This window comes from Ctenocephalides felis, unplaced genomic scaffold (genome assembly GCF_003426905.1).
Source record: "Ctenocephalides felis isolate EL2017-DRISC unplaced genomic scaffold, ASM342690v1 CF-g0.4_SCAFFOLD_01886, whole genome shotgun sequence".
NCBI classification, from domain to species: domain Eukaryota; kingdom Metazoa; phylum Arthropoda; class Insecta; order Siphonaptera; family Pulicidae; genus Ctenocephalides; species Ctenocephalides felis.
Genome location: NW_020538040.1, coordinates 146,299,188 through 146,316,870, shown reverse-complemented (window position 1 = coordinate 146,316,870; position 17,683 = coordinate 146,299,188).

The window sequence follows — 17,683 nt, the reverse complement described above, 5'->3', positions numbered from 1 at the left end:
ATACGGAAAATGATGTCTATCAAAATATCATTCATCGAAATTTATAATTAAGCAAGACTTTCAAGTGTACTTTTGCACAAAAAGTGAATTTTATGAAACAGCAATACTATTTAAGTATAAACATTACAGATATAGTGTGTTCACCTGAAGACTAATTTATAACAGACCAGATCCTGGTGCAGTTTTGCCATCAAAATTGGTGGTAATAGTATGCTGAAAAGTGGAATAAAACGTAAAAATGAATTAGTGGAATAAAAAATCGTATTGGAGTATTAACATCGGATTTTGTTTCTCTTGCATGATTAAAATTTCCATCTATTGCTATATTAAATAAACTAAATATGAGAAAACTTTCTTCATTTCAACTGATATCTTTTTGATTGGTGAAAACTAAAAATATAACTAAATTCTATGTCAGTAACAAAAATTTACTTGCCAAAGAACCGCATAATTAGCAATAATAATAAAACGCTGCTTGACTATCGCAAATTTATGTTAATGGATTTTAATACTATATACACCTACTTATATTTTTGTGAGCAATCGATGTAAGAACTAAAGTAAAATATATTAAACATATATGAAAAGTTAATTGAAATTTTTTAAACAGTCGAAATACAGTTACCTGACTTTAACACCATATATATTGTAAAACATTATATGATTTATTATAAATATTTGTTTTTATTTATATTGCATGTTTTTATTTTACCGTAAGATAAATGTGTGACATATTGTGTAAAATATTTAATGACAAATGAGGTCAATTAGAATAATTGTTAATATGCAATTGTTGTAGAGAACCTTGTATACTCAACAATCCTACGTTGGCGGCAATTAATCTAACTGCATACTAATTAGAACGAAACACAATATGCGTCGAAATGCTGGAATATCGCTTGATAAATGATATGTATTTATTTAAAAACGTAAAAACGTAAAAAATTATTTGGCTATTAATTCAAATATGACTACGTAATTTACATCAATATTTAAATTCCTGTAGGGTAAGTTATGGTAATCGCAAAAAATTGAAAATAATTTTCTTTATTTACGTTTCAAATTATTTACGTTTCAAAGGTTTTTGAACATTTTGGCATACTTTGAAAAAAGTGGATGTACGAGGTGTGTTCAAAAAGTACCCGGAATTACTAATAATTAAATTTCGCGGGTCTGGAGTGTCTGATTGTCAAAATTTTTTTTTTATTGTGTTGGTATACATGCCCCTAAAGTATGATGAAATTTTCAGCTATATTCACTGTTTACTTTGTCTGTGGTAGTCGCTAAGGTTCGACGTGTTTTTCTGAGCTCGGCGATTTTTACAATGGAAGAATTGAAAAGTCAAAGAATTTGTATTAAATTTTGCGTAAAAAATGAAATAAAGTGTTGCAAAGTGCAAAAATTCACCAGATATGGCTCCGTGTGACTTTTTCCTATTCCCAAAGTTGAAGAGACCCATGAAAGGACGGCGGTTTTCCTCGATTGAAGAAAATCGCTGAGAGTGCTCATGGACATATCAAAAAGTGAATATCAAGGGTGCTTCGAAAATTGGAAAAAACGCTGGCATAAGTGTATTATATCTGGGGGGGACTACTTTGAAGGGGACCACATTAATGTAGACGAATAAATAAATATTTTTTTGAAAAAACGAAAATTCCGGGTACTTTTTGAACAGACCTCGTATGTGTGTATATACTTTACATTCTGAAAATTTTGGTATACCTTAGTACAAATGGGTGTATTTGTGTGTATATGTGCGTATGTGTGCGCGTGTGTGCGGATACAATTTTGGTCGACGATTTCGAAAGGATTAACCGATTTGAATTATTAGTTTTTGACAAAGGCAGGTCGGGCCGTTTAGAAGAATCAGAAAAAAAGTTTTTAAAAAAATTCATTTTATCAGATCCTTTATAGAGAATTAAATAATGAGTACAAATGTTTCCATTTTGGGTTTCATACCAAAATTTTTAATTGTTCAAGTTTTTGAGAGAACGAATAATCCAATTGAAATGAGTCCTAAAACATTTTGCATGTGTCATTTATTTACCCTAGGTAAAGTTCCAGCTATTTTCATTAAGGCACAATGCTATGCACCATTGGTAATTATATTGGACATAAACGTACTACACCACTGAATCAATATCAATTTCTTTGGTATACGATACTTTACACATAATATTCTTCATTTTGCATCTGTTAAGGATCGGACATATACTAACTTAAAAATGAGCTATGAAATATAAACTTTTATGTCTATTAAATTATGATTACCTACGTAAAATAAGAAAACATAAGAAAAAATATGTACGAATTGGAACAAACTATATATAGTAATCTAACGCAAAAAAGTTTTATAATACACTACAAGAAAAGTTTTATAATCTACTTAAAAGAACAGTATCATTTATTTTTCATTAAGCACAATTTTTATAAAGCTGAAATTTATACATTTTCATTCATTTGAATTATTTTGCGAATAAATCTTTGTTAAACTTTCTAATTTAATTTTTTTGCACATTTTGCTTCTTGGTTTAAATATTCAATATTTCTGTAAAATAATTAAAATTGGTAACATTCTTCTAAATATGATGATGCAGACTGCTCGATGCACTTCATTTCATCTGTTGCTAATTAAATATAAAGTAATAAAATTTTCTTGTTTGTAATGTTCAAGTCGATGTATACATTTAGGTCGCCTACTTGCTTTATTTCAAAGATAGTTTTATACAGTAGACCAGTGATTCTCAAAGTGTTCCATATGGACGACATCTATAAAAAAATTCGGAGTCTACGAAATGGAAATAGGGTCCGTAGTAGTGTATTACAACATACCATGTCAATATATATATTTAATTATACTATACTATCTATTATAAACAATATACAATATTTATAATTGGACCTAGAAAGTAAAAAAGTACATTTCTATATATTTCTGAAACAGAAATCAATATTGGGTAAATAAGGGGTCCATGACAAGCCCTAAGGGATCGCGACGCAATATAGTTTGGGAACCTATGCCTTAGACAATGAAGAAATTATTTTAGCTCATGATAAAGAAATAATCTTAGGCAAAAACCTTTAAGTGTCGTATTTTTTAAATTTGACTACAATTTTAACAATTTTTAACAAATTATTAGCGTACTACTAAAATAATATTTATACCTAAAAAATCTGATCACAATTTGAATTTACCCACAACTAACATAGAACAGTGGTGCTACTTTTCAATTTATTTTATTGATTTTTTTTATAAATGAGAAGATATAATTTTGGGTTAAAAGAATAATAAATATCCAAATTTGAATCGATAACATATTCAGAAGGTAATATAATCTAATCAGGAAGAAAACCAAAGGTTTATTAATAAAATGTTAAAAAATATTTTTCATGACATATTTGCTACCAGTTCATTTTGTGTGTGTTCATGTTGAATTATTTGATTACATTATTTAATGCTCGATTGGCCTTTGTGTAATCAAAATTATAAATTAAATATTTAAAAGAGTATCGGATTATCTCTAGAATTATCAGAGAAGAATTTCAACTTCCACGTTTATGTTATCATTACAGAATCGTGAACTTAACTTGTTGTTACATTCAACAATGCATTATGATTAATATTTAACACAATGCTATTATTATTTTTCTCCACATTACCTATAATTCAGGATACTATATTTACCAACCGTTTTGATGAACTTTATAAATATCATTGTCTCTTAAGAGGAAATGTTGCTTCAAAATTGAGACAAATTCCTCATGCTTCGAGTTCTTTATATAAATTTAAAATACTAAATAATTATCCGTCGTTATCATCATTTCAATATATTAGTATCTCTTAGTAATAATACAATATTGATACTATATCTAAAATATCCAAAAACTAAGACTTTTCATATACCTTATATCCCTGTTGCTACCGAATTATCTACTTAATATAAAAGCAGACATACAAGTAACTGTATTTAATTTAAAAAATTAAAAAAATATTTTAAACAGAAAACGTGGTTTGCGAATGCAAAATTTGTATTCATATTCAACAGCTTTCATAAACTAACGAAAAGCAAAAACCTTTCATAAACTTTATCAAAGTATGCTTATTCAACTATGTATTAGCAAGATTAATTTTATGTTTTTAGTAACGTGTATGCATAAAAATCTATACAAATCATATATATATATATATATATATATATATATATATATACATATATTATATCAGATCATAGTTATTTACAGTGTTATCTCTGTAAAAAATGCACCATACACCATGAAATTTATATTTTGCATTCGTTGAATAATGTAGCTATTATTCATTTTGTTAAAACTTTTTAAAATTAAAATAAAACATTGGACCTGTTTGCAATCTGGCCGTCACAATTTAACCCGTCTATGGGGTAAAAGGGACCAGGTTACATTTTTTTTAAAAAACAGTAAAGTAAACATATTTCTGCAATGATAAAGTAGCTGGAAGTTTTACTAAACATAGTCAGACAATTGTTTTTTTTCATATGTAGTGTTTGTTGTGATATGGTTTGCTTTTTCATAATTTAATTGCTCAAAGTCAAATTGGACCTTTGTGCTCCGGCCTATCTTCACATATACTTTTTATTGTTGAAAATTAATTAATTTAATTAAAATAGATATGTGATACCTTCACCAAATGATATACTTATTTTGGAAATAATTTAGCTGAATGCTAACAAAATTGTGAGGCGTTTTCGAATTCATTTATTAAGAATATAAAATAAAGTTGAGCAGATTTTGAGCCCATTCATTATTCATAAGAACGTGGTTGACTTCGTCATTTATTTTATTATTTCGTGCAGGTATTTCATGTTGATATGTTTGCAGGCTAGGCACTCTTTCTATTATAAATCACAGAATATTTGAATATATATAACCGGTCGATTTTACCAGGTGAATCAATCTAAGAAAAAATGGTAAAAGTCGCTGTAACTACGATTGATTTTTTATGGAATAAACCAAAAACTTTAAAGCTTTTCTTTCAAAATCGTCTTTTTAGTTCATTACCTGTTTATTTTGTAAACATTCAACTCATCACAATGTAGTTGAACTACACAAGTTAACATGGTTTCAATTTTTCATGGTCAATTTTTCAACTAATAACTTAATTTACGAATGATTTTAACGAACATCATTTGTGATATATTTTCATAGATGGAAATGGTATAAAAACTCTGATGATAAAACAAATCAATTACGTTTGTTGTTATATAATTAGTTTGGTTTTAATAAGATAGATTGATCAAATTGAACGTTTGTGTCTATGGCGTCCCCTGACATCTTGCCATAATTAAAAATAAAACAAAAGTTATACTTAAAAACCATAATCATCTTTTGTTATAGACGTCAATAAAAATATTGTTTTGATCTAGAATGTTAAAATGTTGGTTTTTCTGATCGCATTAAATCTTTATCAAAGCGGTTAAGAGCGATGGGACTTGTTCCAGAGGTCCCGGGTTCGATACTCACTTTGAGCAGCCTGTTGTCAGGCAGCAGTGACAATGATTTTCACTTGAAAATATAGATAACAATATGTTTCAAAGTGAAAATAGCCCTTGATCCGGCATTGCTGCACCAATAAAATGTCAGCCCTATTAGATTAATTCTAATAACAAAAATCATCAAATATGGATGGATTAACCATTGGGTTACCATCTAAAAAAATACGAAGGAAGAAGAAGTTTCAGCCCAATAGCTCATAGGACGTGAGGTTCTGATTGCTGTTCAAAAATAATAATAAAAAAAAGTCAATTCGTGTTTTTATTAATAAATATATGGTTCATAAAACACACTATGACACTGACTCCAAACGCAAATAAAAAAAACACGCCGAAAGTGAAATACATGTGCATAATATGTCCATATGTCCAATCCTAAGGGTGGTCCTTAATATGAACATTTTCGAATTTCCTTGCTCCCAGGGGCTCAAATGCTTCCAAATTAATAAAAAAAAAATTCTATAAGTTTTAGCTCTTAATATTAACTTTTACATAGAGCGCAATTGAATCAAAGTTTTGTATGGAATTAACATGAAAAAAAATTTATGTCTGTTATATACATGAAGGTTCCATGCGTTTTGTTATGCTTTGCAATTAAGTACAAAGAACCAGAAATTAAATCATTAATAGAGGTTTAAAATGTAGCTGTTTGTAATTAAAGAAAAGTGCAACTATTTCGCAAAACAAAAAAATTAACCGTGAAAGTTCATTAAAAACAATGTCTTTACTTTCACAGGAAAAGTAATTATGTCCATAAAGTGCGGATATTATACATATCGCTATGTTTATTTATACCGGTAGAGAAGAGGAAAATGGAAATGCACATGTAAAATTTTGGAAAACATATATACATGTATATATATATATATATATATATATATATTAAACATTTTTGGAAAACATCTCCATATACTAATCATAATTGTATAAATAATTTTATGATTTTTAACTTCCCGTAGGGTAAGTTATAGTAATCGCAAAAAAATCGAAAATGAAAATTTTTATATATCTTTACGTTTCAGAGGTTTCTGAATATTTTGGCATACCTTAGAAAAAATGAATGTATGTGTGTGTGTGTGTGTGTATGCGTAGTATGTATGTGTGTATGTGTGTATGTATATGAAGCAATTTGAATAATTCAAAAAACATTCGATTCGTATTGATAAGAAGACGTGCTGATTAGTTTTTGGCGGAGGCAGGTCTAGCCGTTCCGAAGATATGGGGCAAAAAGTGCCAAAACCGCTACCTCTGTTTTTAGGAGAACGGAGCATCCGATTTTAATAATTCAAAAAACATTTTACTTGTATTAACAAGATGAAGAATTGATCAAATTTTCATAGGGGCAGGTCTAGCGGTTTCGGAGATATAACAAAAAAAGTAAAAAAAAATGCCATTTGGCGGTCAAAAATGATCATTAGACATATGCACATCAGATTATCAGATATTTTATAGAGATTTTAACAATAAGTATAAATTTTGTTGACATTCCTATGGGTTCCGTACCAATGTTTATCCGTTAGACAGCGACGCGGCGCTTACGCGCTATTTATTTTGTCTCTATGCAGTTAAAGCAGTACGATTGTTTTGAAAAAAAGTTTAGATCTTCCAAAATATGTCAAAATAAAGAAAACATTTTTTTTTCAAAAAAAAAAAAATTAAATTTTATTTTTAATAAATTTTTTTTTTAATTTTTTTTTTCAAGAAAAATAATTTTTTGTCCAATTTATAGTTTCTCAAAAATCTTATTTTTTCGAAGTAAATTTTTTTCAAAAATGTTAATCGTTTTTTAAAAAAATAATAATTTTTGGTACGGGAAGTTCCGGCAATTTGCCTAAAGGCACGATGCCCTAATTGCCTTAAGACAGAATTCCACTTACAGCTAGTTTTATTTTTAATCAAAAGTTTGAAATTTGTTTTTCGCGTACTAAAATCTTGCAAAAAGTCTTACTCATATGTGGTCCATATAAGTGTAAAAACTATTAAACATTTTTAGGAAACAAATAATAATTTCGGTTCCATATACCTACAATTCTTAAATAATTTATATTTTGTTAATCAGAACTAAGTTTAAAAACATTTACACTCTTAAAAACGTAGGTGTGATGTATTGATTATGTGATGTATGGGTCATGTATTGATCATTTTATTGGCATATTACCAAAATTATAAAAACTACAAAATTGAGATTCAATTTATATTTCTTAATGAATATTTGAAACTGTGACATCAAAATTAGTATTTACTATTTGAAATTTAAAATGAAATTTGAAGAATTCAGGAGAATACTTACTTTTAACATCATATTTAAAATTTCTAATCGTCGGTATATATTTGATACTAATACTGCTTGATAACAAGATATCCAAGGTAGATATCAAACAGAAAACAAGTCGTTGCTAATCCATGTTCTTAACATGGCCCAAACAACTGAATGATATATAATGAATTTATATTTGATTAGTGATGTTCATACTGTTTCTGCTTCTCAAATTATTGCCAGTAATACTAAAAGTTTTAAGTGATTACTATTAGCCAGTCCGCCTCTTGACTTATATTGCCTAATTCAGCAATTTATCGTTATCTGTTATAATTTAATCTTAAATCTTTCTAGTCTTTTGTTTTTTATTGTATAGAATGAATGGCAAAGTCTTACAATGAGTAAAAATAGCATCTATTGCTGTTCCCACGAATTGAATATATAATATGCAAATGACACAACCGTATTAATTATTTCCTCGTGTGATTAGGACCGCATTAAATGAAAAATACACCGAAATAACAATGTAGTTAATTTTAATTGAAAACAAAATACTATTGTTATATATATATATATATATATATATATATATATATATATATACCAGCTGTACCCGTTCACGCTTCGCCGTGTTTTACTTTCAATTAAAAATTTGAACAAAAATGCATATTGTTACATAGTCTACCAGATTTCTTGTCATTCAGTCTACATGTCTATATTAGTATTTGTCTACTTTGTTATCTATCCACCAGTTTACCTGTCAACCTGTTTGTCAGTCAACCCGTTTAACTGTAAACCAATTAACCTGTCAACCTGTTTATAATTAATCTGTCAAATCTGTCTATGTAATCCTCTATCTACCAGTTGTCCTATCTAACATTTTACACATCTTCCAATTTACCTGTCCACTAGTTTACCTACCTACGAATTTACCTGTATACCTGCTCATCTGACTAGGTGTTCTTCTATTTACTTGTTTATCTGTTTGCCTGTCTACCATTTTACCTGCCTACCAATTTACCTGTCACTCCCTTCTACATGTCTACCAACGAACCTATCAAACTGTAGTACATATTCGTCTATCTACCAATTGTTCTGTCTACCATTTTATATATCCTCCAATTTACCTGTCCTTCAGTTTACCGATCTACCAATTTGCCTGTCTATCCGTTCATCGGTCCATGTATGTATCTATCTACCAATTTAAATATCGGCTAGATTTGCTTTAAAAAGTTATCTTTGAATTTTATAAGTGACCAAATTGCTCTTTGATTGTTATGAAAAGTTACAAAAAATTAGAAACAAAAAAATCAAAAAACTTTCAGATTTTTTTTTTCAAATTTTTTTTATAAGACTTCGAATGCCTCGGAGTTGTTTGTAGAATTTCATCGTCGCCCAATTTAATGAGCAATAATTTATCATAAACTTTTTTCCAATTATAATACATTTTGTATATCTCGAAAATAATTTAGATGTATATCTGCATTAGAAAATATTTTGAATATTTGTTATTTATCATTGATAATTTTTATTGATTATTGACTATTTTTATTTCTTGAATGTTTAATTACGTTACCAGCAATTTGCCTTAAGGCACGATGCAATACCCCACTACTTTTTGTTAAAATGCAGAATAATGAAATAAAAAAATATAATAAAAGTCTAAAAACGTAATTTTAAAGCTAAAACATTTTTAAATGTTAAAACCAATATATCGGTTTTTTATCATCATTATCCAAAAAAATCGTTCAGTAAAAATTTATTATATTGAGTCCTTTGGCGTATATTTTTCTGTTTCACATAAAAATCGCAAAAATATGATGAACGTAGATTTGATGGGAAATGATAAAAATGTAAATGAATACACAGGCAAGCATTTGATGTAAAATGCAGAAGTTTTATTTTCGGTCATAAATATTGATATTGATCTATTTTTATGGAATTTCAGCGTACACTTCTAATATATATATATATATATATATATATATATATATATATACAGTAGGCCCTCGCTTTACACGGCACTCTGGGTACACGGTTCCCATACTACACGGAGCTAAAAATCCGACATCCCTCCGACTACACGGACTTCTTATTACGCGGTATTTGGTCAACAGCCCATAAGTTCGTTGTGCAAAAGGGTATTGATGTAAATTTTGTTATCGACTTTTATCTTTTAGACATGCCTGATTGTATAATAGCCGCCTAAGAACACGTTTGAGCTGACTACTGCGTCGCGCCAATTTTTGAATAAGGTGTCAATTTCCTACACGTCATTTCGTCCGTATTTCTCCTACTTCAAGTTGTATTTCTTGGTCTCCATACAACGCGATAAAAATGGTGCGATTTGTACCAACTCTGAGTCTCTCATAACACGGTTCCCATACTGCACTATGTAAGGTTCCATAGAACGCACTACGAATTAGCCTGAATTGTATGGTAAGTACGAGTTTCTTATAGCACGGTTCCTATACTGCACGGTACGCACTTGCCGCGTAAAGCGAGGGTTTACTGTATATGCTATATATAAGATCCTTAACGAGGACATTTTCAAATATCTTTGCTCCCAAGTGCGCTAATGCTTCCAAATAAATAAAAAATGAATATTATATGTAGAATGAATAATAGAAATGATAGTATTAGCTCTTTATATAAACATTTAGATAAAGCGCACGCCAATTTAAAGTTTCTAATTTTTATTACTAACATACGTCATTAAGTAAATTCTTGCGCCACCTGTATAGTATTCGTGAACTCAAATATTATAACACATAAGAATACTTATAAACCACTTGAACTCTAATTAAATCCTTGTAGGCTGTTCTTGAATATCAAGGTTGGAATTCTTGTAGAAAAATGGTTTACTGACGATCATCACAAACACCGCCGCTGACATTACCCGTAGATTCATATACAGTGCATGTTAAAATTTGAGAAAAAAAAGTTATACTTTACTTATCTATATAATATCTAACTTTTATGGTAATCCTAGACCTAAATTACTGCAACATTAACATATTATACAAGGGTTCAAATTTATAATATTTATTACCACTTCTCAATGTGATAAGGGTGCATTGCGATTATTAAATCAATATTATATATAAACAAAAATTCGCTATTATCAAACAAAGTTTTAACTAGCTGTGAGTGGAATTTTGTCTTAAGGCAATTAAGACATCGTGCCTTAAGGCAAATTGCTGGAACTTTCCATACCAAAAATTATTATTTTTTTAAAAACGATTAACATTTTTGAAAAAAATTTACTTCGATAAAATTTGATTTTTGAGAAACTATAAATTTGACAAAAAATTACTTTTTTTTGAAAAAAAAATTTTTTTTAAAACAATTTTTTTTTGAAAACAAAAGTTTTTTTAAAAAGAAAAATGTTTTCTTCATTTTGAAATATTTTGGAAATTCTGAACTTTTTTTCAAAGCAATCGTACTGTTTAAACTGCATAGAGATGAAATGTCAAAGCGCGCAAGTGCCGCGCCGCCGTCTAACGCATAAGCATTGGTACGGAACCCATAGAAATGTAAAACTAGCTGTAAGTGGAATTCTGTCTTAAGGCAACGAAGGCATCGTGCGTGTGAGGCAGATAGAGGGTCCGAATTGGAAATTAATTGTAAGGAATATAGCGAAATATAACGCCATATAATAATTATTTTATTACTCATATGCTTTCCTGGTTAAAACCGCCGGAAACTCAAAAATGAAGCTGATCAAATACACTAAAAAATTTTTGATGAAAAAGTCTTATCATCTCGGATTTCGATAAAACTCATAGTGTTTATGCACAATATTGTTAGTAAAATTCTGTGAAAATTTTATGACACTTGGTCTATTAGTTTTCGAGATATTCGCATTTGAAATTTTGCAGTGTTAAAAAGTACCAAAAAAAATTCTCACTCTTTTGACGATTGTTCGGCGTGTGAGGCAGATAGAGGGTCCGAATTAGAAATTAATTGTAGGGAATATAGCGAAATTTAACGCCATATAATAATTATTTTAATACTCATATGCTTTCCTGGTTAAAACCGCCGGAAACTCAAAAATGAAGCTGATCAAATACACTAAAAAAATTTTGATGAAAAAGTCTTATCATCTCGGATTTCGATAAAACTCATAGTGTTTATGCACAATATTGTTGGTAAAATTCTGTGAAAATTTTATGACACTTGGTCTATTAGTTTTCGAGATATTCGCATTTGAAATTTTGCAGTGTTAAAAAGTACCAAAAAAAATTCTCACTCTTTTGACGATTGCTCGGCGTGTGAGGCAGATAGAGGGTCCGAATTGGAAATTAATTGTAGGGAATATAGCAAAATATTACGCCATATAATAATTATTTGAATACTCATATGCTTTCCTGGTTAAAACCGCCGGAAACTCAAAAATGAAGCTGATCAAATACACTAAAAAATTTTTGATGAAAAAGTCTTATCATCTCGGATTTCGATAAAACTCATAGTGTTTATGCACAATATTATTAGTAAAATTCTGTGAAAATTTTATGACACTTGGTCTATTAGTTTTCGAGATATTCGCATTTGAAATTTTGCAGTGTTAAAAAGTACCAAAAAAAATTCTCACTCTTTTGACGATTGCTCGGCGTGTGAGGCAGATAGAGGGTCCGAATTGGAAATTAATTGTAGGGAATATAACGAAATATAACGCCATATAATAATTATTTTAATACTCATATGCTTTCCTGGTTAAAACCGCCGGAAACTCAAAAATGAAGCTGATCAAATACACTAAAAAATTTTTGATGAAAAAGTCTTATCTCGGATTTCGATAAAACTAATAGTGTTTATGCACAATATTATTAGTAAAATTCTGTGAAAATTTTATGACACTTGGTCTATTAGTTTTCGAGATATTCGCATTTGAAATTTTGCAGTGTTCAAAAGTACCAAAAAAAATTCTCACTCTTTTGACGATTGCTCGGCGTGTGAGGCAGATAGAGGGTCCGAATTGGAAATTAATTGTAGAGAATATAGCGAAATATAACGCCATATAATAATTATTTTAATACTCATATGCTTTCCTGGTTAAAACCGCCGGAAACTCAAAAATGAAGCTGATCAAATACACTAAAAAATGTTTGATGAAAAGGCCTTATCATCTCGGATTTCGATAAAACTCATAGTGTTTATGCACAATATTGTTAGTGAAATTCTGTGAAAATTTTATGATACTTGGTCTATTAGTTTTCGAGATATTCGCATTTGAAATTTTGCAGTGTTAAAAAGTACCAAAAAAAATTCTCACTCTTTTGACGATTGCTCGGCGTGTGAGGCAGATAGAGGGTCCGAATTGGAAATTAATTGTAGAGAATATAGCGAAATATAACGCCATATAATAATTATTTTAATACTCATATGCTTTCCTGGTTAAAACCGCCGGAAACTCAAAAATGAAGCTGATCAAATACACTAAAAAATGTTTGATGAAAAAGCCTTATCATCTCGGATTTCGATAAAACTCATAGTGTTTATGCACAATATTGTTAGTAAAATTCTGTGAAAATTTTATGATACTTGGTCTATTAGTTTTCGAGATATTCGCATTTGAAATTTTGCAGTGTTAAAAAGTACCAAAAAAAATTCTCACTCTTTTGACGATTGCTCGGCGTGTGAGGCAGATAGAGGGTCCGAATTGGAAATTAATTGTAGGGAATATAGCGAAATATAACGCCATATAATAATTATTTCAATACTCATATGCTTTCCTGGTTAAAACCGCCGGAAACTCAAAAATGAAGCTGATCAAATACACTAACTAGCTGTAAGTGGAATTCTGTCTTAAGGCAATTAAGGCATCGTGCCTTAAGGCAAATTGCTGAAACTTCCCGTGCCAAAAATTATTATTTTTTTAAAAACGAATAACATTTTTGAAAAAAATTTACTTAAAAAAAATAAGATTTTTGACAAACAATTAGACAAAAAATTACTTTTTTTTGAAAAAAAAAATTTTTTTTAATTTTTTTTTTTAATTTTTTTTTTTTTAAAAAAAATGTTTTTTTATTTTGACATATTTTGAAAGATCTAAACTTTTTTTCAAAGCAATCGTACTGCTTTAACTGCATAAAGACGAAATATCAAACTGCGTAAGCGCCGCGTCAACGTCTAACGCGTAAACATTGGTACGGAACCCATAGGAATGTAAACCAAAATTATACTTATTGTTAAAATCTCTATAAAATATCTGATAATTTGATGTGCATGTGTCTAATGATCATTTTTGACCGCAAAATGGCATTTTTTTTACTTTTTTCATTAGATCTCCGAAACCGCAAGACCTGCCTCTATGAAAATTTGATCGGTTTTTCACCTTGTCAATACAAGTAAAATGTTTTTTGAATTATTAAAATCGGGCGATCCGTTCTCTTAAAAACTGAGTTACCGTTTTCGGCACTTTTTGCCCCGTATCTTCGGAACGGCTAGACCTGACTTCGCCAAAAACTAATCAGCACGTCTCCTTATCAATTCGAATCGAATGTTTTTTGAATTATTCAAATCGGTTGATCGGTGTTCCCGAAATCGTCGACGAAAATTTGTATCCGCACATACATACACACACGCACACACACACACACACATCCATTTTTTCTAAGGTATGCCAAAATATTCAGAAACCTTTGAAACGTCGGGAAATGCAAAAATTTTCATTTTCGATTTTTTTGCGATTACTATAACTTGCCCTACGGCAAGTTAAAAAATTATAATTATTGTTAAAATCTTTATAAAATATATTAAATTTGACGTGCATATGTCTAATGATCATTTTTACCGCCGAATGGCATTTTTTTTACTTTTTTAATTAGATCTCCGAAACCGCTAGACCCCTTCATGAAAAGTTGATCAATTCTTCATCTTGTCAATACAAGTGAAATGTTTTTTGAATTATTCAAATCGGATGCTCCGTTCTCCTAAAAACTGAGTTACCGTTTTCGGCACTTTTTGCCCCGTATCTTCGGAACGGCTAGACCTGCCTTCTCCAAAAACTAATCAGCACGTCTCCTTATCAATACAATCGAATGTTTTTTTGAATTATTCAAATCGGTTGAAAATCGTCGACAAAAAATTGTATCCGCACACACACATACACACATACATCTATTGTTTCTAAGGTATGCCAAAATGTTCAGAAACCTTTGAAACGTAAAGATATATAAAAATTTTCATTTTCGATTTTTTTGCGATTACTATAACTTGCCCTGCGGGAAGTTAACAATGAAAAATTGAAACGTTTGATATTTATTATAAACTAGAATTTACAAATTAATTAATTAAGATTTGAACTTAAGCAATAATGTTTATTAAATTATTAGTTTAAAAATGTACTTTAGAAATAATAATTGCCAAAAAGCAAATAATATATGGTACGAGATTATGAAAATTATATACTAAATTATTGAAGCAATTATGTTGTTGTGTAGAAAAATCAAGTGTGTATTGTTTTTTACCGCAGATACTATATTATTTTTTTCTGAATTTATAAAAAACTACAATTTCCAATACTTATACTAAGAAGACCATAAATGAATTTAATCACAAAGGCAGGCCATCAAATAGGATATTATTTACATTCTATAATATATTTTATATCATATATAATCTCTCTATATATATTCTTTTCTTCAAATGACTCTTCTAATCATACTTTTTTTTATCTTCTAACTTCTAAATTCCAAATTTTGTTCAACTCGTTTCCTTTCTGTATTTTCTTCTTTTCATCTTCGCGTTTTCTAATCTTTTTTCTCCTTACTTCTCACATTAAATTTTAACTCAAATTCAACAATTTCTCACAAACTCAATATTTGCCAAAAATGGGTAAAAAAATTAAAACAATTTTCTTTATTTATTATTATTTCTAACGTCAATATTTGCCAAAAAAAATGGGTAAAAAAATTGAAACAATTTTTTTTATTTATTATTAGCATTTTATATCAGACACAAACTTGCTCGATATATGGATACTATTACTATTATTTATTACACATTTTTTTCTTTTTCAAATTCCTTCATATTCTATCTCTTTCTCTCTATTCTAGGCAAGTCCTCCCCCCTTTTCTTTACTTCTCTCCCAGTTTTTCTTCCTTTATCTTGGTGCGCTTTAATTGTTTTCTTCTTACTTCAATATCTCAGGCTCAATTGATTAAATTCTGTACTTTTTTTTTTCAATTTGACAGTACAAATTTTACACCACCAGCGGGATTCGAACCGAGTACTTTGGCGTGCGGGGCGAGCATGCTACTGATTACGCCACACTCGCCCCGATATAATTGTCAAAAACTCATAATTATATGTAATGATAAAATTAATCTGATTCATATAAATTTATAATATTAATTAGTGGGGCGCATGGCATCGTGCTTTAAGGCAAATTGCTGGAACTTCCCGTACCGTAATTAAAAATTCGAGGAATGAAAATAATCAATAATTGTTTTAAATAATTTCAAATAGATTATTATAAATACATACTGTAAATGTATATGTGCCTATTGGGCGACGAGCGTATTCTTCAAACAACTTACGTGTATGCTTGCAAGAAATTTCTTAAATTTTTTTTTAAATTTTATTTTTTTATAATTTTGGTATTTGAAAAAAAATCGTTTTTTTTTAATTTTTTGAGAATTTGGAAATTTTTGAAAATGTTCGATTTTTTTGAAAATTTCGAAATATTCTCAAATGTTTGTAAGAAATCATATACATAAACTTCAAAATGAAAATCTTGGTACGAAACCCAAAAAAATTGACACAAAAAGTGTATACATTATTAAGATCTCTATAAAAAATCTGATAATTTGATGTGCATATGTCTAGTAAATATTTTTACCGCCAAATTACATTAAAAAAAAAAAAAAATATTGAGAGTCCAAAATATTCATAAACCTTTGAAACGTAAAGATATATAAAAATTTTCATTTTCGATTTTTTTGCGATTACTATAACTTACCCTACGCGAAGTTAAGAATTTGACATTTTTGAGAATATATTTATACGTAAGAGCAATATAATTGTTGTTAGAAATATTTAAGTTTTTTATTATTTTTATTTAGAGGTTAAGTGGTTTATAAATAATCTCATGTGTCATAATATTTGAGTTCACGATTACAATACAAATGGCGCAAGAATTTACTTAATGACGTTTGTTAATAACAAATATTAGAATCTTTCAATTGACGTGCGCTCTATCTAAATGTTTATATTAAGAGCTAATACTATTAGAGATTCATTTTTTATTCACTTGGAAGCATTGGCGGCAAAGAAATTCAAAAATGTCCTTGTTAAGTCATGTTGTTAATATACATACACATATTATATATATATATATATATATATATATATATATATAAATATATATCTGTGTGTGTGTGTAAGTATTTTTAAATATAACAAAAAATTATTAGTTCAGAGTGGTTCTCTAAAAACATTATACCTTTATTAAGTCTCAGATTAATTACTAAATGTATTTCAATCATAAGATTGTAATTTAAATATGAATGAAAATATAAAAAATCTATGGAATGTATTAAATTGTGCATTTGAATGTGGCGCATTGTCAATAGTCTTCTATTACCCAAATTTATGTTGAAATGAAAGATCGCATTGATTTTCCTAATATGTTCAAAATTTACCGACATTAAACTAAAACAGGAGTCGGCAACCTTTTAGCTGTGGTGCGCCAAGCCACACTACCAATATGATTCAGAATGACGTCTTAATTCTAAATTATGTAATGGGATTCTAAAGGAGAAGAATTTTATACTAAATTTATCTTTTAAACATATTGATTAAAAAAAATAGCATAAATTTCTTACATAAATTAAATGAATGAAAATTAAGGAATGCTTTGTTCTTGAACGTTTTTTTCTAATATTCAAATATC